This window comes from Carcharodon carcharias, chromosome 16 (genome assembly GCF_017639515.1).
Source record: "Carcharodon carcharias isolate sCarCar2 chromosome 16, sCarCar2.pri, whole genome shotgun sequence".
Classification (NCBI taxonomy): Eukaryota; Metazoa; Chordata; class Chondrichthyes; order Lamniformes; family Lamnidae; genus Carcharodon; species Carcharodon carcharias.
The window spans coordinates 87,028,569-87,052,544 of NC_054482.1; the positions used below are offsets into that span (position 1 = coordinate 87,028,569).

General features: G+C 42.4%; 1 long non-coding RNA gene across 3 annotated transcripts in view; it reads right to left on the reverse strand.

The window, feature by feature from the left end:
- LOC121288799 overlaps nucleotides 1-23,976 on the reverse strand; it is an 89,601-nt gene that overhangs the window by 20,871 nt on the left and 44,754 nt on the right. For all 3 annotated transcript variants that reach the window (XR_005945456.1, XR_005945455.1, XR_005945457.1), the window contains exons 5-6: nucleotides 12,905-13,000; nucleotides 526-589 (exon numbers count right to left, since the gene is read on the reverse strand). This is a non-coding gene — a long non-coding RNA (uncharacterized LOC121288799). The remainder of the gene's footprint in view (nucleotides 1-525; nucleotides 590-12,904; nucleotides 13,001-23,976) is intronic.

Consider the following 23,976-nt stretch of genomic DNA (forward strand, 5'->3'; position numbering starts at 1 on the left):
GCAATGTGATTTTACATTATTAAATCAAATCACTCTGCCAGGAACCCAGCCAGCCACAGCAGGCAATATCTTGCGGTCCTCGGGAATCGCCGAGTTTGCACCTACAGCTGAGCTGAGGCCCAGCAATAATTTTTCTTTGGAAAAAGCTGCTAATTCAGGTAAGCTACTATTAGTCATTCATGGTGATATTGTGAGGCTCAACCCCTTGTAAAACAATCAACATTTTTCAATCTAAAGTAAGGCAAAAATATTGAAAGCAATTGGGCTGCTGTTGACTAAGTCATCTGCCACTCCACTACAAACCTGTTGTGGCCCTAGAAATTGAACATGGTTGAAAGCTTCAATAGCAATAATACCAGACTCCTCAGCAAAATAATGAAGGAATAAATCTATTGGTTATTGAAGTAAAAGATGGAGCTTTCGGAGTGATAAAAGAAACATTTGCATTTCAGGGGCACAAAGAGGTTAATGCACAACAATTCTTCAAAATATGACTGTCTCAGTACTGGACATAACTTCAGTTACCATAGCAGTGAAATGGATAAGGTTGATCTCCAAATCCCAGTCCTCTCATGGAGTGGAAGTCTATCTGTAAAACATAATGAATAAAAGAATATTGTTTTAATTCATAATGGAGTATGAATAGAATTTATGTCTGTGGCTCAGTTGGTTGTGCTCTTGCCCCTGAGTCACAAGGTTTTAGGTTGAAGTCCCCAGGGCTTGAGCACAAAAATCAAGGCTGACACTCCAGTTCGGTCCTGAGATAATATGGCACTGGAAGAGGTGTTACCTTTTTGATGAGATGTTAAGCTGTAAGGCCATAAGACGTAGGAGCAGAGGTAGGCCATTTGGCCCATCAAGTTTGCCATTCAATGAGATCATGGCTGACCTGATAATCCTCAACTCCACTTTCCTGTCTTTCCACCCTTGATTCCCTTACTGATTCAAAATCTGTCTATCTCAGCCTTGAATAAACTTAGCAACCCAGCCTCTATAGCACTCTGCGGTAAAGAATTTTACAGATTGACCACCATCTGAGTGAAGAAATTCCTCCTCATCTCTGTTTTAAATGGGAGCCCCCTTTACTCTGAGATTATGTCCTCTGGTTTTTGACTCTCTCACAAGGTATCTACCCTGTCAAGCCCCCTAAGAATCTTATATGTTTCAATAAGGTTGCCTCTCATCCTTCTAAACTCCAATGAGTACAGGTCCAACCTACTCAACCACTCCTCATAAGAAAATCTCTCCAAAGTGGGATCAACCTAGTGACCCCTTCTCTGGACTGCCTCCAATGCCAGTATAATTTACCTTAAGGGGACCAAAACTGTTCACAGTATTCTAGGTGTGGTTTAACTAATGCCTTGTATAATTTTAGCAAGACTACTGGATTTTTATATTCCATTCCCCTTTGAAATAAAGACCAACATTCCATTTGCCTCCCCTATTACCTATTGAACTTGTATGCAAGCTTTTTGGGATTTATGCACAAAGACTCCCGAATTCCTGTGCTGTAGCTTTCTGCAGTCTTTCTCCATTTAAATAATATTCAGTTCCTCTTTTCTTCCTGCCAAAGTGCATAACCTCATTATAATTTTCTCCCCATCGGGCGGGCGGGTCGGAGTGGGCACTGAGCCAATCGTCGCTCCCGATTGGCTGCGCGCCGCCATTTGACATGGGTGGGCCAATTAAGGCCCGCCCAGCGTGGCATGTGCCCAGTAGCGCTCAGCACTACCTGTGCAGGCAGGGGGAGGAGGGACAGTCAGGGCCTACGCTCCTTCATGCACGCATGCGAAAGAGCGCAGAAATCTCCCTGAGGCATGGAGCTGTCTCAGGGAGATTAATTTCATAACGAAACAAAGGAAAAAAGAAAAAATAAAATTATTCAGACATGTCCCCTCATGTGACATTGTCACATGAGCTGGGACATGTTTATGAATTTTAATAAAAAATTTTATTTCGTTAATAAATCCTTCATGAAACCTTATCACGCCAGTGGATGAGATTTCATGAAAAATGCGAAGGCCATCTGACAATCACTTTAATTAGTTTATTAATGGCCTTAACATGCCTTTGACAGTTTGGCGGGCACACAGCTGACTCCGGTGCGCGCCTGCTGAACTAAAGATCAGAATGACGCGCGATGATGTCGGGAGCACGCCCGATGTCACCATGTGTTATTTTACGCGTCGGCGTGTGGGGCCCACCGCCGCATGCCAAACAGAATATTCTGCCCTATATTCCATCTGCCAAGTTTTTGCTCACTCACTTAACCTGTCTATATCCCTCTGTAAACTCCTTGTGTCATCCTCGCCACTTGCCTTCCCACCTATTTTTGTATCATCTGCAAACTTGGCAATAGTACATTCATTTCCCTCATCTAAGTCATTAATATATATTGTAAATAATTGAGGCACCACTGATCCCTGTGGCATTCCATTAGTTACAGGTTGCCATCCCGAAAATGGCCCCCTTATTCCAACTCTCTGTTTTATATTAGTTAGCAAATCCTCTATCCATGCTAATATACTACCCCCAACACCATGGGCTCTTATCTTATTAAGTAGCCTTATGTGCAGTACCTTATTGAATGTCTTTTGGAAATCCCAAATTACATCTACTGGTTCCCCTTTATCAATCCTGCTTGTTACCTCCTCAAAGAATTCTAATAAATTTGTTCGGAATGATTTCACTTCATGAAGCCATGCTGACTCTGCTTGATTAGATTACGTATTTCTAGATGCTCTGGTATTACATCCTTTATCATAGGCTCCAACATTTTCCCAATGACAGATGTTAAGTGAACGGCCTGTAGTTAGCTGTTTTTTGTCTCCCTTCCTTTTTGAATATGGATGTTACATTGGTCATTCTCCAATCCTCTGGGACTTTTCCAGAATCTAAGGAATCTTGAAAGGTTACTACCAGTGCCTCCACTATCCCTATAGCTACTGCCTTCAATACCCTAGGATGCAACCCATCAGGTCCAAGGGACCTATCAGCCTTTAGCCCCATCAATTTCCCTAGTACTTTTTCCCTAGTGATAGTTATTGTATTTATTTCCTCCCCCAATTTTGCCCTTTGATTATTTAATATTTTTGGTATGCTATTTGTATCTTCTACTGTGAAGACTGAAGCAAAGTTTTTATTCAACTCCTTTGCCATTTCCTGGTTCCCCATTATTATTTCCCCGGCCTCAATCTCTAAGGGGCCTATGTTCACTTTGGCCTTTCTCTTCCTTTTTATATATTTAAAGACGCTCTTACTGTCCGTTTTTATATTACTTGCTAGTTTACCCTCAAAGTTTATTTTCTCCCTTTTTTTTGGTCATCTTTTGTTGGTTTTTAAAACTTTCTTAATCCTCTGGTTTACCACTACATTGTGTGTTTTTCTTTCAATTTGAACCAAGGCCCCATCCACCTTCTTGGGTGGATGTAAAAGATCCCATGGCACAATTTTGAAGAAGAGCCGGGGAGTATTCCTGGTACCCTGGTCAATATTTATCTCTCAATCAACAACACAGAAACAGATTATCTGGTCATTATCACATTGCTGTTTGTGGGAGTTTGTTGTGTGCAAATTGGCTGTCACATTCCCGACAATATAATAGTGATCACGTGTTTTTTTAAAAAAAGTACTTCACTGGCTGTAAAGCGTTTTGAGACATCCTAGGGTCCTGAAAAGCCCAATATAAATAAAGTCTTTTTTTTTAAAGAAAATTTGTGTTCAACATCTGTGACTTGGTGAATCCAGCACGGTTATGCTGTGAAAGATTTCTCTCTCAGTTAACTAGAGAAATGAATTTTGGCAAATTCAATTGAATGGGCATTAATCCAGAACAAAGAACTGTGCAATTCAGTATCATCAGGCAATAAATTGGCAATCTTACTCAGAGAGACCACAAAGATAGTGTGGGAAGATGGAATGCCACACTGATGCAGTGGAATCAAAGATTGATACAGCACAGAAGGAGGCCATTTGGCTCATCGTTTCGTGTTGGTTCTTTGGTTGTCCCACTCTCCTGTTCTTTCCAACAAGTCCTGTAAATTTTTTCTCTTCAAGTGCTTATGCAAATCTCTTTTGAAAGTCACTATTGAATCTGCTTCCCCTTTCAGGCAGTGCGTTCCGTGTTATAACAACTTTCTTCTTTTGCCAACCACCTTAAATCTGTCTCCTCCTGGGTTATTGATCTTTCTGCCACGGGAAATAATTTGTCCATATTTATTTCATCAAAGCTGTTCATAATTTTCAACACTTCTATTAAATCTCCACTTAACCTTCCCTGCATCAAGGAAAGCAACCACAGCTTCTCCAGTCTTTCCATATTACTGAAATCCCTCAGCCCCAGTCAATTAAATCTCATCTGCACCCTCTCTAAGACATTGATATCTTTCCTAAAGTGTGGCAGCTAGAATTGAAAGCAATACTCCAACTACTTTTTAAAAATAGTTTAGCATAGCTCCCTTACTTTTGTACACAATTCTATTAGTAAAGCAAAGGATCCCATATGTTGATGTGAACAGCCTCCTCAAATTGTCTTGCCACATTCAAAGGTTTGGGTACATACACCCCCAGATCTCTCCATTCTCGCATCTCCTTCTAAAGTGTTCATTCTTTCTATCACTTCATTCTTCTCAGCATTAAACTTCATCCACTATGTGTGTGCCCATCTTATCAGTCTGTCTGTGACCTCGTAAACTCTCTGTTGCTACATTTCTGAGTTTCATGTCATCTGCAAGCTTTGAAATTATCCTCTGTGTACCAAGTCCAGAATGTTAATATATGCATCAAAGAAAACACTGGCCCCAGTCCCACCTTTAAAGAACACCACTACTCACTTCCCTCTGAAAAACAACTATCCACCACTATTCTCTGCTTTCTATCCCTTAGCCAATTTGTATTCGCACTGTCACTGTCCCTTCTTTAATCCCATTGGCTTTAATTTTGCTAACAAATCTATCTTGTGGTAGGTTGTCAAAAACCTTTTGAAAGTCCATATACACAACATTAGCTGCATTACCCCCATTAATCCTCCCCATTACTTCATTTCAGAATTCAATAAGTTAGTCAACACAAATTTGAATGCAAATCATGTGTGACTTTCATTTATTAGCCCATATGTTTCCAAATGCTAATTCATTTTGTCCCATAGTTTATTGAGCTGAATCTTAACTCCCAAAAATGGATAAGTTGGGGTCTGCGTCAAAGGTTATAATGTAAAAAATCTGGAACAGGAACTGAGTCCGCCACAAACCCACCACCCAGTTTTAACGGAGGTAGGATGAGGGATCAGTGACCAACCCACTGACCAGTTATTATAATGAGGTTGCACGACTCCATTTTAACATTCCCCTGTGATCTGTCTGCTAGCCCTCTACCACCATCAGCCCCTCCCCCAAAACTGTGATCCTCTCTGTCTGTGATCAGGCTCTCCATGATCTGGATCCCACCTCCACGATCCTGACTCCGCCAAGATTTCCAATGCCTGCATTACAATGACTGAGTTGCCAGATTTATTCCTCACCTCTTTTTAAAATATTGTGTGACATTTGCAATCCTCCAGCCATCCATTACTACTCCCATATCCAAGGAGGATTGGAAGTGGAAGACAGTGGTCAGAACCTATGCATTTTCCACCCTGATGTTTCCTACATTATAACAGTAACTACAATTCAAAAGTATGTTATTGGTTTGAAAATGCTTTGAGATGTCCAATGGTTGTGAAAGACACTACAGAAATGCAAATCTTTCTTTTTACTTTCCTCAGTAACCTAGGATGCAGCACGTCCAAGCAGGTGTCTCTTCTACTCTTTTGAGTAGGAGGTACTCTACAGAGATTGAGGTTTGGACAGTGAGGAGGGAGCTTTATTCTATATTTAACCTGTGCTGTGCTTAACCTGGTAGTCCAAAAGATATTACACATGCAGCATTTCATAGCAAAAAGCACAAACTTGTACAAGCTCTCTGCCTGAATTATGCTGCTATTATTGATACTTACAATTGTTATTATTCATTTGGGCAGAAGATTAGCTTGCTCCGAGATGCAGAGGCTGGAGGAATGGTTACAACCAAATTAATGTATTGTCTCATGTCAGTTAAGTAAGGAATATTTGTCCACACTTTATTACATTAAGTATAAGTGATAGCTGGGAATGATTGCAAGTGTCAACCTAATTGGCAGCTTTAGATGATACCATAATTCATTTTATCAAAGCAAGGATGGTTTATTTTCTGTACTTTGAGATGAAATTACAACTTTAAAATTGTTATTCATTTAATAATATGTGAACAATTTCATTCTTTTTGTCCCCTTGTGATAGCTGTCAAGATGGATGTCGTAAACTAGCAATGCTCTATGAAAGAAATGTCCACATCAAAGGACCTTCTTAAGAACTATATTTGTTTACTGAGAAGTAAAAGACTGAGCATTGCCATAGATACTAACACAATCTGTAAGGTCAATCCTGTGATTTCGAGCATCCCAGAGGGGAGTTGCAATTGAAAGGGAGAATGAGTTGGAGAATTGGCGCTACATTGTTGTAGTCCTACATCTGACCTGCACTTCTTTCCTGTTTCACTCCCTGTTGTAAGTGCCAGACTGCTGAATCTGCCCTTCTGGAGAAGTCATTATATGTTACTTAAAATAACAATCATTACATCATTACATAGAGAATAACACAGAATATATGGAAGATGGAATAGACCAAAGACAGTTTTTTTTATTTCTAGATAAAAGACATTTTAAATAGACTACTATTCCTCAAAGGTATAAGTGAAAATGTCAAAAGGGTCCACCACTGTCACTCTTGGTACGTGCACATAATTCTAAACTGTTACACATTTCTCCTCATACTTCCTCGCATTCAACCTTTGAGGTTGTTAAAGTGGAACATAATAGTTTGGATTTTGACAGATTTAATCATGTTGGTCTTCAGACAGTTTTACATAAAAAGGCACATGAGCTTTTCAATCATACGCTCCTCACAGAGCCTTAGGGCTTCAGGGGTAACAAATTCTCTGTCAGGCAGAAGCCTGTACCATGGCTATGATGGGGTTTATCGATTTCCACAGTGTTACTCTGAGCCATTGGACTTACATGTTTATCCTATACTCCTCTCTCTCGGCCACAAATTGCTGACATGTCTTTCCTGAGATATTATCATCTCACAAGGTCACAGACTGAATAATGAGTGAAGTGAGTGTATGTATGCATGTGCATGAGAATTGAAGTTTAAAGACCTTTTCTCTTGTAACTAAAAAATATCCTTTCAAGAAACGGAATCACTCTTTGATAAGACACTTGTGCAGAGGAGTTTTCAGGGCTGGTCACTTCCCAGAAGAGGCAGCTGTTAAACCTCTGTTATTATACTGATATGTCAGTTAGCCAGCTGGAAAAGCTCTGTCCTCCACACATATTGTTATCTGCTGCACTGAGATTTTGCATTCTCAAAGTCTTAACTTTTCCTAAAGGATGGCAAAAGATTGAAATGTAGCAGAAGACATAGTAGTGTTACATTTATGTCATTTAATGACCACAATAAGGCCGTAATTATATATATGTGTATATGTATATATAAAGCAAGAACAACATTGACAGATCCAGGCATTAAATAAAAAATCACTTGGGTCACACTAGGGCCAGAAATTCTCTCGTTGGGCGGGCACATGCCCGACCCAAACAAACGTAAAATGATGTCCCGCGATATTTCGGTCAGCGTGCGCACGTGGGAGTCGGTCAGCGTACCTGCCGAAAATTAAGTGGCCTATTAAGGCCCTTAATCAATTAATTGATTAAGAATTTTTCGCTGCCAGTCCAACCATTCGGTTGGCAGGCGGCCTTTGGATTTTTGCCAAAACCTCATCCACGAGCGGGATGAGGTTTCGACTAGTGATTTAAAACAAAACTGTTTACACTCCTATTTAACACGTCCCTGCTCATGTGACAAAGTCAGATGTTTTCATTATTTTGTATAGCTTAGTTTTTATTGTTAAAAATCTTCAGCTCCTGAGGCAGCTCTGTGCCCCAGGGAGCTTCTCCTGCGTGCACCCACACGCATACGCAAACTTCAGTGCTCGCACTCCTCCAGCCCCCCCCTACCCTTGCAGCGCTGAGCACTGCAGCATGTCTTTCATGTTGGCTGGCTGTTAATTGTGTGAAATCGCGGTCAAGGCCCAATCACGAGCGGTGGTCGGATTCACGGCCAGTCCCGGGCCCACTTGCTGCACTTGCCCAGCGAGGGCAAAATTCTGCCCCTTGGTGTTTCTTCTATTTTTATTAATCATTCTGCGGATGATTATGTTGCTGCACCCCAGCATTTATTGCCCATCCTTAGCTCCCTTGAGACAGTAGTATTGGACCATTTTTTTTTATATCTTACTCACCACTTCAGAGGACAGTCCAGAGTCAACCATGTTTGTGTGGGACTGGAGTCAAACATAGGCCAGGCCTGGTAATGTTGGCAGGTTTCCTTCTCTGAAGGAGATTAATGAACTTGCTAAATTTTGGTGACAATTCAATGGCTTCAGGGTCACTTCTACTGTTACCAGATTGTAGTGTTCAGTGTAACAGAAAAATAACATATGGTTTGCACAGTCATCTAAACTTTGTTGTAGGCTCAACAGGCTTCTAGCGTAATATGCATAGGTTGATATGATTGTTTTTCTTCCTTGAGCTTCAGCATTTAGGTTTTATGCTTCAGATTTCTATTAATGATGCAATTATCCATTGAAAATTTCTGAACCACCAGACAGGATTATCACAATTTATAAAATGGGTGGCTATTAGGAAGAGATGTACATGCTGCTGTATGTCTTGCAACAACACACTTTCAGTTAATGAGATATAACCCTTCTGGGTACTTTATATAATATCACATCCTAATGCTGAGATATGTATCTACCTAATAACATGTTTTAGATCTATATGGGTGTAGGATTTCTTTTGAATTCTGACTGGTCTTGCAGTGACTAATCAGATTGTAAAACCAAAGACATAAATTTTACAGTACACGTTATACACACTTATGATGCATTACAATTAACATCCACAAAGGTTCTCCCAATTGTCTATTGTGGCTTCAGTGAAAGACCATAGAAATGGAATAAACATAGGTTATACCTTTCTTTGGGGTTTCCACAGCTCTTCTACCAATATTATAATGGATAATCGGGACAACCCTATCTGAAATTCACCATCTCTAAAAGTGGACCAATAACACTAACATGTGGCTGGCATGGAACAACATTGTATTGAACTATGAACTGTCAGAGATATCACGGTAAATATGAAAAATGAGCAAATCTTTCTCTGCAATTACTATCATGATAGTATCCTCAAGCTTGTCAATCACTGATTAGCACCCAATTTGCATGTTTCAGAGTGTGTAACAACCAGACAGATTGTCCTGAATTTTTGTCTGCTATTCTAACCAAAATCAGGTCTTATTGTGGCAGACAATGCGAGAAAATTACACCTACTGTTCCATTACTACCACAACCACAATACACTTCCCCTCTCCCAGTAGGAACATCAGTAGCTGCTTCTTTCATGCATGCCGCTTATCAATGCTGGTGAGTGGATGATGTGGCCTAGCATGTTGCTATTCATCCCCATCTTTTATTGCTGCTCTGTTAGTCCCTGGGTCTATCAGGAAAGGATTGGTGGCAGCCTCGGGGGAAGCAGCAGAAGGCCAATGTTTGAGCATTTTGGAGCAGGCTGAACAACTTACCTTATTAAGTCTTGGGCTAGTCTAAAGCTCTCAAAAATCCTGTTTGATCTTTGGGTCTCCTGCCCTTCTAAGACACCCCCGCCCTCCTTCCACTGCCCCAACACTTGCACCAACAGGGCTACAGTAGCAACACCTGAATTTTCCAGTCTTCCAGGCTCTCTCTCTCAAGCAGAAATCAAGCTGGCAGCCAGCCCTGCATAACTAATGACCCCTCACCCCAGAAAAATGGATCAGGGTCGTGGCAGGGTTGGGATGGTGGGAAAAAGTTCTGACCTGATGCAGCACAGCCAACGGAAGGGGAATTTATTTCATTCTTTGTCACAGAGGCATAACACCCCTTCATATTTTACATTTGAGCTGTAGGGTAGGAACATCGACAGACTGTGATACTGTAAGGTAATACTGTATTAGGTAACAAAAACAGAATTACCTGGAAAAACTCAGCAGGTTTGGCAGCATCGGCGGAGAAGAAAAGAGTTGACGTTTCGAGTCCTCATGACCCTTCAACACCCGCCGATGCTGCCAGACCTGCTGAGTTTTTCCAGGTAATTCTGTTTTTGTTTTGGATTTCCAGCATCCACAGTTTTTTGTTTTTATCACTGAAATAGGTAATGTGACCGTCATCCAACAAAGTGACATCTTCCTACTTCACCAATGGCTCATGATTATTCTTGGCAAAACTGTTAGTAACATAGTTGTCAGATCCACTCTCCTTATGCTCAAATAGTCTCTACTACTTTCTGTAGCAGAACGTATTAGCACACAAGGCAGTGAAACAAACCTGATGGTAACTCAGCAAAGGATAAAACAAAACAAAAACGTGAAACCTCAATTTTTGCCATGGCTAATACAGCATTGGCAAAGTATTGATCACAACCAGTGATCTTCACTGTGTTAGCTACATTTCTTAAGTGCAATGACCTTGAAAATACTCCATGAGGTAGCAGCACATGGATACCTAGGCCACATTCACTTGAAGTTCTTTTCTCTGTTACCTGAAATAGATTGCCATTTACCACTAAAACAGCAGAGAGAAGTGTTTCAGCCAAACTATTAACCAGTTGTATTATTTCAGGGGCAATGCATTTTGGTTCGCATCAGTTTGTCGTCACTGCTTGTCTTCCTTGATGGTTTCCCCTTTAGCTGTCTTTGTCCCTTTATGCCAGCAATACACATTTTCTTATTTGTTGGAGTGCTATTGTGTTTTGTACTCAAAATGACATTGCAGAAGAGTGGAATTCACTGGTTGCAGTCAAAGCCAAACACCTCAAAGTTAGGTATAGCAAAATTTAACAGCATGACAAAGTTCACTGTGCGCTACCTCCGTGTGATCTCTGCTACAGAGAAAGAGAGCCTGCTGCTGCAAGGCTGGAAAATTCAGGTGGTGCTATTGCAGCACTGCTGCTGCAAGTTGGAGGAGCTCAAGGGGTGATGGAGCACTTAAGAGAGCAGGAGACTTAAAGACCAAACAGAATTTTTGCTAGCTTTAGAATGGCCCAAGACTTAAAAAGGTAAGTTGTTAAGGACCCATCCCTCCAAAATGGTCAGAATTTCTGATCAGAAGAGCACTTCTTATTGTTCTGTCTCCTAAACCGACAATATTTGGGCTTTCCTTTGGTAAAACTGTCATTTCAGTAGCAGATTATGGATTTGTTTTGGTTGGAAACTTTGTACTAACTAAAACAAGGTTGGGGCTAGAAGACACAGAAGAGATTTTCATTCCATCAATCAAGGCAGAGCCTCCAGCTACAGGTAAATGTAATCAATTTAAGTTCATCAAGTGCACACTAATGAGCACAGTAGTACAAGGTTTTTTTCCATATTTTTTTCATGGGATGTGAGCATTGCTGGCAAGGCCAGCATTTGTTCCTTATTGGGAAGGTGGAGGTTGTAGTATAAGGTCTGGCACATATGGAGTTAAGGTGGGACTGAGTACAGTACCGCCCATACAGTGATGTAAGACAGCACATGACCTGCACCCAGAATCAGTGTGGTGTTGGATAGAGCTGCATGCAGAGAACTGGGTTGTACTCTTTACTGCATATTTGTAAATAGTTCTAGTAGTTAACCTGCTAAAGACGTCATCAAACCTACTGAGATGTAACCAAAAGTGGTGAGCTGTCTTCTTGAACCGCAGTGTAGGTACATGCATAGTACTGTTAGAGAGGGAGTTCCAGGGTTTTGGCCCAGCGACAGTGAAGGAGCAGCACTATATTTCCAAGTCAGAGTGTTATGTGACTTGGAGGGGCACTTGCAGGTGCTGCTGTTTCCATGCGTCCGCCGCCCGTGTCCTTCTAGGTGGTAGGGGTCGCAGGTTTGGAACTGGAAGGTGTGGAACGGCTGTGAGGGCAGGGGGAGTGGGGTTGTGAAACAGGGAGGTTGTGAAATGGAGGGATTGAAACAGGGAGCTATTCCAATCATGCTTGTAACCTGCCTGGCAAATTAAGCTAAAACTGTCCCCAAAGTGACTGCTCCAGGTTCTAAAAGAGGGCAACAAAGAGTGATTGATATGGGTAAATGTACAGGAATCAGTTTTTAGGTCATCTAGGACAATTCAGTAAATTATATTTTCTTTAGGTTAAACCAACCAGAATTAACAAAAAAAAATGTATATAAGCAGGACTTGAAAATTTGATTATATTGTTTTCTTTTCCTATTTCTCATTTTTCTCTCAAGTTTTTTGTGAGTTCCTCCCTCTCCCATACTCTGGACCCTACCTGACAGTTAGAGGAAAAAATACTGGGCCCTGGGTTAATATAGTATCCAAGAGGGATTGCTGACCTCAGAAAGGAAAGGTGGAACAACTTCAAGCCACTTCAGAAATTTGAAAGTAAAATGCTTATCTTTATTGACCTTCCAGCTCTCATCTGATCAAATATTTGGAGCAATTTGCACTTACAGTTTTGCCAATAGGTAAACTACTATCAAGAAACAATCACTTGGGGAAGGGTTTGTGTGAAACATTCAATCACTTACAACTATTATGACGGAAAAAAAGATTAAGAAGTTTACCATAACATTCTGTGGAAGCTTCATCTGTTAGACAAAAACAACATAACATTTAAAGAGAGTCTGTAGGTGTTAAGATTATGTTATTTCTCACCAAAATCGTGTTTCATATAGATATTGCTTCTGCTGAGTTGTCGATGAAAAAATTATAGTAAAAGAACTGGAATACTCACTTTATTGATCTGGGGATGCTGCTGATGCTGGTTGGGTTGAAATTCAGTCTCCATGCTTCTTTTCTAATTTATATTTTCCCTTTTATCATGTAGGATCTGAAAATAACATGCATTTTGTAAATAATAACTGCAGTTCTTTCTGCCAACCATAACAGGTAAGGAAGGCTTTGTGAATGTAAAAAGATAAAGTGTTTCTACTTCACTATAACTACAGAACTGGCCTGCTTTCACCGGCAGGAATCAGCTCATCTGTAGTAAACTCAATACTTTCCGCTTTCCTGTCTCTGTCTCCACCCCACTCACCTCACTCCATTATTGTTGCTGTCACTATTTAATTTATAGCTTCATTAGAGCACACCTGTTAGGTGGACACTCCCTTTTCTTAAAATGGGCAACACCCTGGTTATGAGTTGTTTCCATGTTTAATGATGAGTCAGTTGCCTGTTCTCATGTTCATTTATTTCATAGCAGCTGGAACCTTCAGTACTGTATTTGCAATTGCTTTTGGGTAAAGGATGTGGGGATTAAGAAGGGTTTGTTGCAGTGCACTTTTGGTAGCATATGGGTTTGTTCCCCTGTCATTCTGCTGGAAGCCTCACAGTAAATTTCTTCTGAAGTACACAGAGGAGGGATGGGGTTTGTTTTAAATCAGTATTGTTGACAGTAGAGTCATTAATGTTGAAATTCTATCACTTAATCTGCCAAATATACTTTTGTTAAACTATTGATTCAATACAGAGAAAAGGTCCCAGCTGCCATTGCAAAGACTGCCATTTGCAGTGTGTGCACAGCTGAGCAAATCGCAGCAATAACTATATACGTCAAACAAAAATAACAGCCACAGGGGCATAGGAAGGAAAGGGGAGAACTCTGTCAAAGTAGACAATGGCGGCTTCTGTTCATTCTTTATTTCTCAGGGCAGTGGCATCTAGTAGATGTACTGCGTGAGAACTCTACTGACACTTGAAATAGGTGGAGTCTGTCTGCTTTTCTTCTGTTCGGACTTGAGTCTCTACGGAAGGGCTTTCACTAAACTTTATTTAAGGTCTACAAAAGAGACTGGGATGGAGTCAACTTGGCAGTGATTTGAGAGCAGAGCTACTCTTGGCTGCCCTGGAAGGCCTCCCACCACCACTGTCATCATCCCTTTTAAAATCTTAATAGAATCAACAATTTGAAAGAAAACAGAGCAGTTTACCTTTAGTTGCATGAGACAGATGAGGAATAGGATGTAACAACTTAAGTAAAAAAGTACATTTGTATTGAACTTATTTAAATAGAATCAATTTGACTTTCGATTTTTCTCAGACCGTGTTTTGAGATTTTGTAGAAAACATTAAAAGAGTCATACATCTTCCTTTCTTATCCCTTTTGTAGCTCAGCACCAATGATTTTGTGGTATTCGAAGTAAATAGCTTAAGAATGAATAATGTAGATAGATCAGGTAACATGGAAACCACCTGGTACATTTGTGAGAACCTTAATTAATGGATCCTTCTTGATGCCTGTGCAAGTTTGACAGGCATCGATGTTCCGCTCTTTCGCTCCAGTTTTTCTTTTCTGCCCTTGTGCTTGTAAAGGTGAAGATTGGCACATGCCAAAAAAATTGTGGCCCCCTCAATGGCTGGCTGTGCGGCAGGCAGAGACTTTGACAGATAATTTGCCAGTGGAGTTGTGTAAAATATTTCACAGTCGACATGACAGTTTACTGGTCAAAAATCTGAACAAAGTGTCATCAGAAAGGAACTTTAACTCATTTTCTTCACTCCAAAGATGTAAAGAACACTTATGATTGGACTTATTGGGCTAAACCGTCCATTGCTTTGGTCAGACCCCTGTTTGGAGAACTGCACCCAGTTTTGTGAGTTACCCCACACCACAGGTAAGATATATGGAGGAACAATTCATCCAGTTCCATTCCCGGGTGCAGAGAAATGGATGCCTGATCACCCTGCACTCAATTCAGTTGAGGCAAGCAGCACATAACCTTTATGCTGCCTTCCCATCTATATGATTTCAGCATTAAGCCCAGCATGGCCTGGACTTCCAACTGCATGCTGGATAAAGGGGCCCAGCAATGTCCATGGCCTAGCAATATGCAGTCTAGCAGATTACTGGGATTGCTGATGAGCCGACCTGGGGAAGTGGTAGTGGCTCCATGGTGCACGAACCTGCTGTCCTCACTCAGGATGACATTATTGTGATGACTCATTGCTTCCACCACTGGCACTCCACACCCATGCTTGTGCTGTTGCACCTCAGCCAGACCATTGCTGCACCTGGTGCAGTGCAAAGCCGGACCCTCAAGGCCCACAGCTATTCAAAGTCATCCTGCAAGGCCATCTGCAGTCTCCTCCAGTGAAAGTCAAGAGCCTTCCACCAACCATATTGCAACAATTGGGTTATCATAGCAAGGAGCACTTGGACTGTTCAGTCTTCATTACTGGAAGTTTTTTTTTGACAGAGTAATTATGGAATGGTTATTTGTTGGTAGATTTTATTTTAAGGCTTTGGCCAAGAGGATGTTGTGATGTTATGTAGTAGATAGATTAAAAGGTGGTGAATTTTGGAGTAGCTATGATGTTGGGATGAATTCGTTGGAGAGCTGGAATCCAAGTATCTACTCACAGACAACTTGTCTAGAGCATAACGATAGAAGGTGTCTCCTCCTCTTCCTCCTCCACCATTTGAGCACCACTTCCCCTCCCTGCTGCCAGTTCTCCATTTCAAAATCATGCTTCAGCTCAGAGAACCTGCAACCATAGTCCCTATTACTGAAGCAGACTTTCTCCTGACTGGCCAGCAAACTCCTCTGACCTCTGTGTCAAGACCCAGCACTGCTCCCTTAAAAATCCAAAAAGTTTGCAAAACTCCTTCAATAACAATCAACACACTAGCCCAGATTTTCACCATGTCAGAGAGCCTCTCGTTGTGGCGAAAATCCCGGAAATGGTCGGAAATTCGAAGTCCCGCCCCTGAACATGGCACTTCCTATTTTAACCAGGGCAGGTGTGGAGTTGGGCTGGGATTCACACATGCACGGTTTACAGAGGCAGCTTCACTGAAATAGGAAATTGGTAGACCAAGGGCTGATTAATATGGTGGGGGGACAGGGCAGCGGTGGTGGTGGGGGGGAGGGGGTGGGTGATGAAAGGCACACACCCCCTACCTTCCCCACCCCCAACAGAAACAATGTGGTATGGAGCCAACATGCTCTGTGTAGATTTGCCCCGCAGCCATGTAGAACAGCAGGGCATGCTAATGGGGGCTGAGTGGGACTTGCACCCCTCATTTTGGAGGAAATCCTGCCCTCTGAAGTTGTTGGCCAATCTGATTGGGCAGCAGTTCCATCAGTCCCAGCAATGCCAAGAAGGCATCAGTGGCCACTGCTTGGGACTACAGGAGAAGACAACGACCAAGGTCTATGGATCCCTGAAGTAGATAAGTCCAGCTTCTTGGACCACGTGGGTTTGGGTAGGTTAGGGAGAAAGGCGGGTGATATGAGGGAGTGGGCTTAAGAGAGGGAGCAGGCACTAAGGAAGGGGGGAGGGTTCAACCTAAAGGGAGGGGGTGGGGCCATCCTTGACTGTCAAAGGGCATCCCCTGAAGAGCGACTCTCCCCCATCACTTCTTTCCTGCCCTTTTAGCACATAAGTGAAAAAAAATCGGACTTCCCGCTTCAACCCAGCTGCCCACGCAAAACGTTTTATGACGTGACCAGCATATTATCAAGCCTATTGATAACAAGCCTAATGGACCCTTGATTATTTATTTAAATATGGCGGATAGACCACTGATTTCAGTGCCCGTCTGTGTACTATGAGAATGAGTTTATGGGTGCGCAAAGGCCGTGAACTGGTCACCCACCCTATTCTACATTCCAACTCCCCCCACACCTCCCCACCCCCCCCAACAACTTCCGGGAAACACCCCCACCCGTCATACAAAATTCAGCCACAGAAGTGTGAAACCCGGAGGGTGCAGATTAGGCTTGGTGAGAGCAGGTCTGAACTTGGTGGATTCGTTTGGATAGCCAAAGTACTCCTTTGGAGAAGTAAGGTACCACTTTAGATCTTGTCCCAGTCACCTTTGAGAGAGGTCAGGCAGCGCCTGCAATTCTTAAAAGTAAACACAATTGTGCGTAAAAAGTGTATAAACTCGTTGGAAATGTCCAGCTGTCAAGGAATTGTCAAAGCTGTGACAAAACTGTCAAAGGGTACTGGATCAGTTGGCATGGAGATGGTAAGGGAAAGGTGTGGGGGATGCAGAGTTTGGCACTAGTTCGCACAGGGGCTATAAAGGGCTATAGGGATATTGGAGGCATGGAAGGCCTGAGGGGCCATGGATCTGACTTCCAATCTAGGCCGCCTGTCACCCCCTCAAAAAAAGAAAAGCTGTCCTGCAGGTGGCAATTTTTAAAGTTTGGGTTCCCAGAGCCAGGAATTCTCCCATCCCTGCGCACCCGACCCGAGAGTGAAAATCTGGGCCATTACTTCCACTAACTACACCAGCCAAATGTGTCAAAAACACCTCAACTCGAAGTTGGATGGATGGCCCTTTATATAATGCTAATGCCCCTAACCCTACACCCCCACTCCCCCACCCCCGCTGGTGTCCAGCCAGGCAGAGCACAGTGTGCGGGCTGTGCAGAGGTGTCTAGAAGCATTCTGACTGCCATTATTTCATTTCAGAATTTCTGTGGCTTTGGCACTAGTGATGCCATGAAGCCCAATTTCGTGGCCATAAGCTTTGGGGCAGAATTTTACGTCCCATGGCTTGCGCGCACCTGACCCGATTGGGCATAAAATTGCGCGAGAAGACATCGGGCGAGCGTCCTGGCATCATCCCACACTCACGCGATATTTCGTTTGTCAGGTGCGCACAAAAGTCGGAAGCGTGCCCGCCGACAATTAAGAGGGCAATGAAGTCCATTAACGGCGCAATTGTCTCCGATTTCTTGTGGCCCGCCCAACCTTACGGTTGGTGGGTGGGCAAATCGGCCAGGCAGACTTTGCATTTTTCATCAAACCTCATCCAAGGGCAGGTTGAGGTTTCTGTTATTAAATAAAATAAAAATAAAGATCTGTGAATAGCATTTTTTTTTCATCTGTAAGTTCAGGTGCCTTATTGTGATGCTCGGACATTCTTTCCCCTGATTTTCAAAACTTTATTTTGTGGTTTTCGGGTCTGTATCTTCCCGAGGCAGCTCTCTGCCTTCAGGGAGCTTTCTCTAAGTGCTCGTCCCCATCCCAGCAGTGCTGAGCTTCTCAGCGCGTGTTTCACACTGGCTGGCCGTTAATTGGCCAGCCAGTGTGCGATCGTGGTCAGGGGCCGATAGCGTTGGCAGTCCGTTTCCCAACTACTCCTCAGCCTGCCGATCGCGCCCCCCACCCCCCCAAGCTGAAAATTCAGTCCTTGGAGCAGGCACAGTGCAGATTCACCAATGAATCAGAGGCAAACAGGGCTAAATTATGAAGGACAGCTTGCCTAAACTAGGTTTGTATTCCTTTGAGTACAGGGATTTAAGGTGTGATCTGATTGCGATGTTCAAAATATTATAAGGAATTGATAGGACAAATATGGACAATCAGCCTGAGTAGGTTTTCACTCATGTTTATTCTGAATTCTGGCACTTTCAGTGGAGAGAGGCTCTATTCTCTAAGCTACACTCCTGGCTAACATGGTTCAGCACTGGGAGCACAGCTCATTCAATAAACCCTGTTGTCTTTTCATCATTGGGATTTGGGTTGGTATCTAATTTAGATTTAGGATCTGAAAATTGACTCTGTCTGCAAACTCTGGGGGTGCTGTGTTGGTCAGTCTGTTTTCAGTGCTTAGCAGATATTAATGCTCATCATTCTATTATTCTTCAACAATTATTGACACCTTGAAGTTTACAGAGAGGGTAAATTATCTGGGGATAATTGTGTACCTAGAGTGGTATCTGCACATGATACAGCATGTTGATTCACTAACAAACCCACCTAAACCTTAGTCGCCAAGCAAAATCTAAGGGTAATTTTTCCTGCATCATTCTTACATGTTGAGTTGAATATCAGAGCTGACAGAGAGGAGATAGAAGCAAAGTTTACCATTATTGAGCCTGAAAGAGACAGGATATTGCCTGGAGCACAGGCAAAATGCCACAGGGCAGATAAAGGGAACTCCAAACCTCTAAAAATGCTTCATTAGCTGTAAAGTATTTAGGAAAGTCCTAAGACTGTGAAGGGGTCTCTTTTGGCTGCATTTTACCAGCCCTTTAGGGTGGTGGGGTGAGGAGGGGTGGTTGGAGTGCCTAATGTCTTCCCGCCGCCATGCTATTTTATTAGAGGTGGGGAAAATGGAGAATAGCTCTCTCACCCAGAGACCACTGGCATTTTGTCAGTGGCAGGTGGGTCCTGTACCTTGTGGGGAGGCTGCCTGTTGAACACTGGGGGCTCAAGATGGGTGGATCATGTGCCCTTAAAATTGGGCACTCTGTATTGGTGGCAGTGGCCACCCCTGTGGCAACTAACCTCAGCAACCACACCCCTCCCTAATTGGGGCCTAACTGGCCCTGCCGACCCCAGACCCACTTCACTTAGTTGGGAGGGTTTTGTACGAAGTTGTATTGTCTGAGCAGTGGCCACCGCTCCCTGTGGTGGTGTTTGGACTGAAGAGCTGCCAGCTCTCCAATTGGCTGGTAGCTCTTAAAGGAATCGGAGTCCCGATGACAACTAATCAGTTGCTGGCTGGGCAGAAACTGTGGTCAGGATCTCCAACCACCCTGACTAAATTGTTAGGAAATAGAGATAGTTTAAGTTATATTTGTATTTGTGGGTTTTAGGAATGAGTTTTAGCTTTAATATTTAAGTTTGATTTGTATTTCTGTACCTGCATTAAGAGACAAAGTTGAATTTTAGTTTCATTTTAAAAACTACCTGCATTTCTAATGAGAGTTTTATGACTGTTGCAGCTAAGTTAAACAAATGAGTAGAGAAACTGAGCTGTTGCCTAGCAACAGGGTCAAGAGAGGTGGGTGCCTCCCACAGACACGCACACAAGAAACTAGAAACAGCAGTTTGATATGGAAGCTGTTGAGTTCAGTTGGTTTTGAAAGTAGCCATCAGGAGAGACTGGAGAAAAGGGAACAGATAGCCAGTCCCAAGCCAAAAAGACCCCAAAATCCAGGGGAATGGAACAGGAGAAAGTCCCAAGCAGACCTTCTAGTCAAAGGAAGGACAGGAACTGGGCAAAGGTCCTGTTCTGTGGAAGCGAAAGTAAGGAACAGAAAGAAAGGCTTCCAGCTTAAAGGAAGCAGATTTAAAGCGAGAAGTCAGAAGTTCCAAAGAGATGGCTGAAGGGCTGTAAATCTTTGCTATGGGCATGTGAAGCAGTGGTATACTGTTGAAGGCTGAGTTGGTGAAAGAAAGAGTGCATGGAAGAGAGCTTGAATGCATGTGTGACCCAAGGGAGAGAAACATTGGAAGAAGTTCGAAACCCTGGAAGTGAACCCCTTGTGGAAGGGACCTGAGAGAAAGCGTTGGTTTGGGAGAAGATTCCAAGGCGAGTTCTTGGAAAGTGGAGCTTGGAAACCCTCATGTGAAAGGCGGAGCTCAATCAGACTAGTTGGCTCACGGTGTGACAAGCTTCTGGGCGAGTTGAGGAGAGATCCATAGCATCTGCCTGAGGTGACATCTGACACTTGGTTTCAGAATGCAGTGTGTCTTACCATAGATCGTCTATTGGTATGTGGACTGTACTTACTGTGGACATTATAGTATAAGATAGCTTTTGTAACTTATGTTATCCTTACAAATCTGTATATATCTGTGAAGGTACAGTTGTGGGTGAAGGAGTATTGTAATATAGTTCCTCTTTACTTGTTTAATAAATGTTTTATGCTTTTGTTAAAAGTTCATCAGCTGACTCTGGTGACTCTGTTCAGTAGCCACTCTTGTAACTAAACAAAAAGCAGAAGTTAGGATGTATCAAGTTGGGTTCCACCCTGGGATCAGGCTTGTCCAGGGGTAACCTCAGCTTGGATCATAATAAAATTCAGTGCCATAAGTATAAATCTTTACAGCCAGTGATATACCTTTGAAGTGCAGTCACTGTTGAAATACAGAAAACGTGGCTGCAAAGTTACAAAATGAGATAATGACTGAATGATTATCTTTTTTTTAAGTGGTTTTGGTTGAGAGATAAATATTGGCCAGGAGAATTCTCCTGCTTTTCTTTGAAATAGAGTTTTGGATTTTTGTGCCACCTGAGAAGGCAGATGGGGACTCAGTTTAACCTTTCATCTGAAATAATCAGTGCCTGTATGATTTTCAGCTTGATTATCAATAGTCATAAGGCAATTGGTCCAAGATTATAGATAATGCTTTGCAAGTCAGTGAGTCTGAAAAGCGAAAAATGGAGAACAGCAGGAACAAAGAGGAAGCAAGAAAGACAAACAAAGGAGCAAGTTTGAGAAAGAAGAAAAGAATGAAAGTTAGTTAGACACACATAGCCAGAGAAGAAAAACAAAAATATGCCAGTATTTCAAAAGAAAACAAATAAGTTAAATGGCTGATGGATGACAGACAAAGCATCACCCCCTGTGCTCACTGACCTAAACTGGCTTCCAGTTAAGCAATGCATTGATTTAACAATTTCAAATACCTTTATTGCCTTGCTCCTCCTTATCTCTGTAATCTCCCCCAATCCCACAAACCTTCAAGATATCTACAGTCCTCAATTCTGTCCTCTTGCACATCCCTGATTTTAATCACTCTGCCTTTGGCAGTTGTACCTTCAGTTGCCAAGGTCCTAAGCACTGGAATTCTTTCCTCAAGACACTCTACCTCTCTTTCCTCCTTTTAGGATGCTTCTTAACATCTAGCTCCTTGACCAAGCTTTTGGTCATCTGCCCCAATATCTCCTTATGTGACCGTGTGCCAAATTTTGTTGGCTAATGCATCTGTGAAGGCCATTGGGACAATTAAAGGCACTGCTATAAATACAGGTTGTAGCTGTCTGGAAGCTGCATAATGATATAAATACATGAAGGCTGTAAACCTCCTACCCCATTTCTATATAATATAAAATCATGCAACTGCAATCTTTACCAATGCTGTCAGCTGTGAGCTATGATTTACAGAATAAGTTTAGACTAAGGCTAAAAGCAGTAAAATGATGAATTAAGTCACAGAACTGTCATTTCAGCAGGATGCAGCCTTTTATGAACATTGCCCCTGACTGATGTAATAAGCTGAAGAGAAAAAGCAATTACGTTACTGTTTAAGCTAGACAGGAAGAGCTTGACAGACATTATCGTCTATTTGTATCAGAGAGGAAACATGATTCAATGGCCACAGAATCAGAACTTTTTAGTAATGGGTGGGTGATGAGGGGAGAGTTTCCTGAAGCAGTAATGTCATCAGTTAAAAATAAAGTATCACGATATTATCAGACATGCAGTGAATAGATTTGAAACGATCCTTTTGAGGAAAAATTGGCATGTAAAATCTCTGTCTCGGTCAACACAGCCAAAAATGGTCATTACTCAATATACACGACAGTTGTGAATGCATTTCAGCCCATGCAAAAATTTTCAAAAAAAATATTTTTAAATAATGTTTATTTTTAGCTTTTAAAGCTGTTAGTGCCAGTAAGTACAGGTTTCTTGATTGTGGAAACTAAAGTCCCAGGAACACAGCTGTAAGGCAACACCAATGCAAAGCCCCATTCAACTCAGTTTCTCATATGTCTCAATTGTATTGCTGCTGGAAAGCAGCAGGTCTGAAGAAGGCACTGCCTTACAAAGAATGAGGAGAATTGAAGCGAGTGAGAGTCATTGCTGGGTTACTACCACTCACTCCCTGGTAGGCCCAACATATAAATCCAAGTAACCAAGGGTCAGCTCATTTTCCGAGCACTGCTGCTCCTTCTGCTTCTCTGATATCAGATTTTGAAAGTGCAGCTGCTCTAGTGCTCTTTAAAGAGTTGATTTGCCAGGCCTGATGCTGAGTGCATGGCACTAAATACCCTGTCTGTCCCCCAGCACCCCATTTTGTCCAACTCAGATGATAGAATACTCCGCTGGGAACTGAGAGAACCCAGTGGCAAGGCTATGAAATTAGGAAGCACATTCCACCCACCCCATTCCCATAGTGTAACGAGGGCCTGAGGGCAGGTGCCTGCCTCGTTCATCCAGAGTCGTGTATAGTCAAGGTTAAACACAGTAAAAAAAAAATAGACCTAACCCACAATGAAAGCCACAGCAGCTTCTCCTAATGATCTGCCTTTCAATGTTAGCTCAGCACCATCATGACATTAGGGTTTATTAATGATTCATGGAAGGTGTCCTGATTATGTCATCCATGTTCACCCATTTACTGGAGATATCCAGAAAAAATTGATACAAACAAAAGTATATCAGTGGCAAAATGGGCTCCTGACACCAGGGAGTCCTGCTGTCACAAAGGCCCCCAATTCAAGGAAGAATCCAATAACAAACAATGCAAACCTTTCCTAATTTGATTTTGCCATTTCAATCTTACTAAGTTACTAATTACACAAAACTAAATTCAAGGGTCTTACAAGAATAGAGCAACTTGCACAATATACAGATCATCCGTTCAGGGCTCCTGCAATGGAAGACTTTCTTATATGCCACACCGATCAGGAGCTTCAGGAGGACAACTTACACAATGTAGAGTGTGTTCAGAGTTCTGAGATGTGGAGGGAAAGAAGCATCTTATAAGGGATGGAAGCTTAGAGTTGGGAAAGGGAAGCATTTGAAGATTACTGGAGGAAATGCATCCAGGTGGGAGATCACTCGAGGTAGCAGAGAAAACACCAGGAAAAGTCAGAAACCTGGAGGGACAGGAGAGAAAGTAACAGAAACAAAGACAAAAAGGAACAGAGACACAGCAGGGAGCGAGGGAAAGAGAGAGAGGATATTCAATTCACCTGCTCAAAATCAAGTTTGAGATCATGGCCCAGAATTTGCAGTTGTGATGATGGCAGAACTATCAGTATCACCATCATTACTGAGTAAAACTGACTGCTCCTCCATATGGTGTGCTGTTGCAGCTGTGATCAAT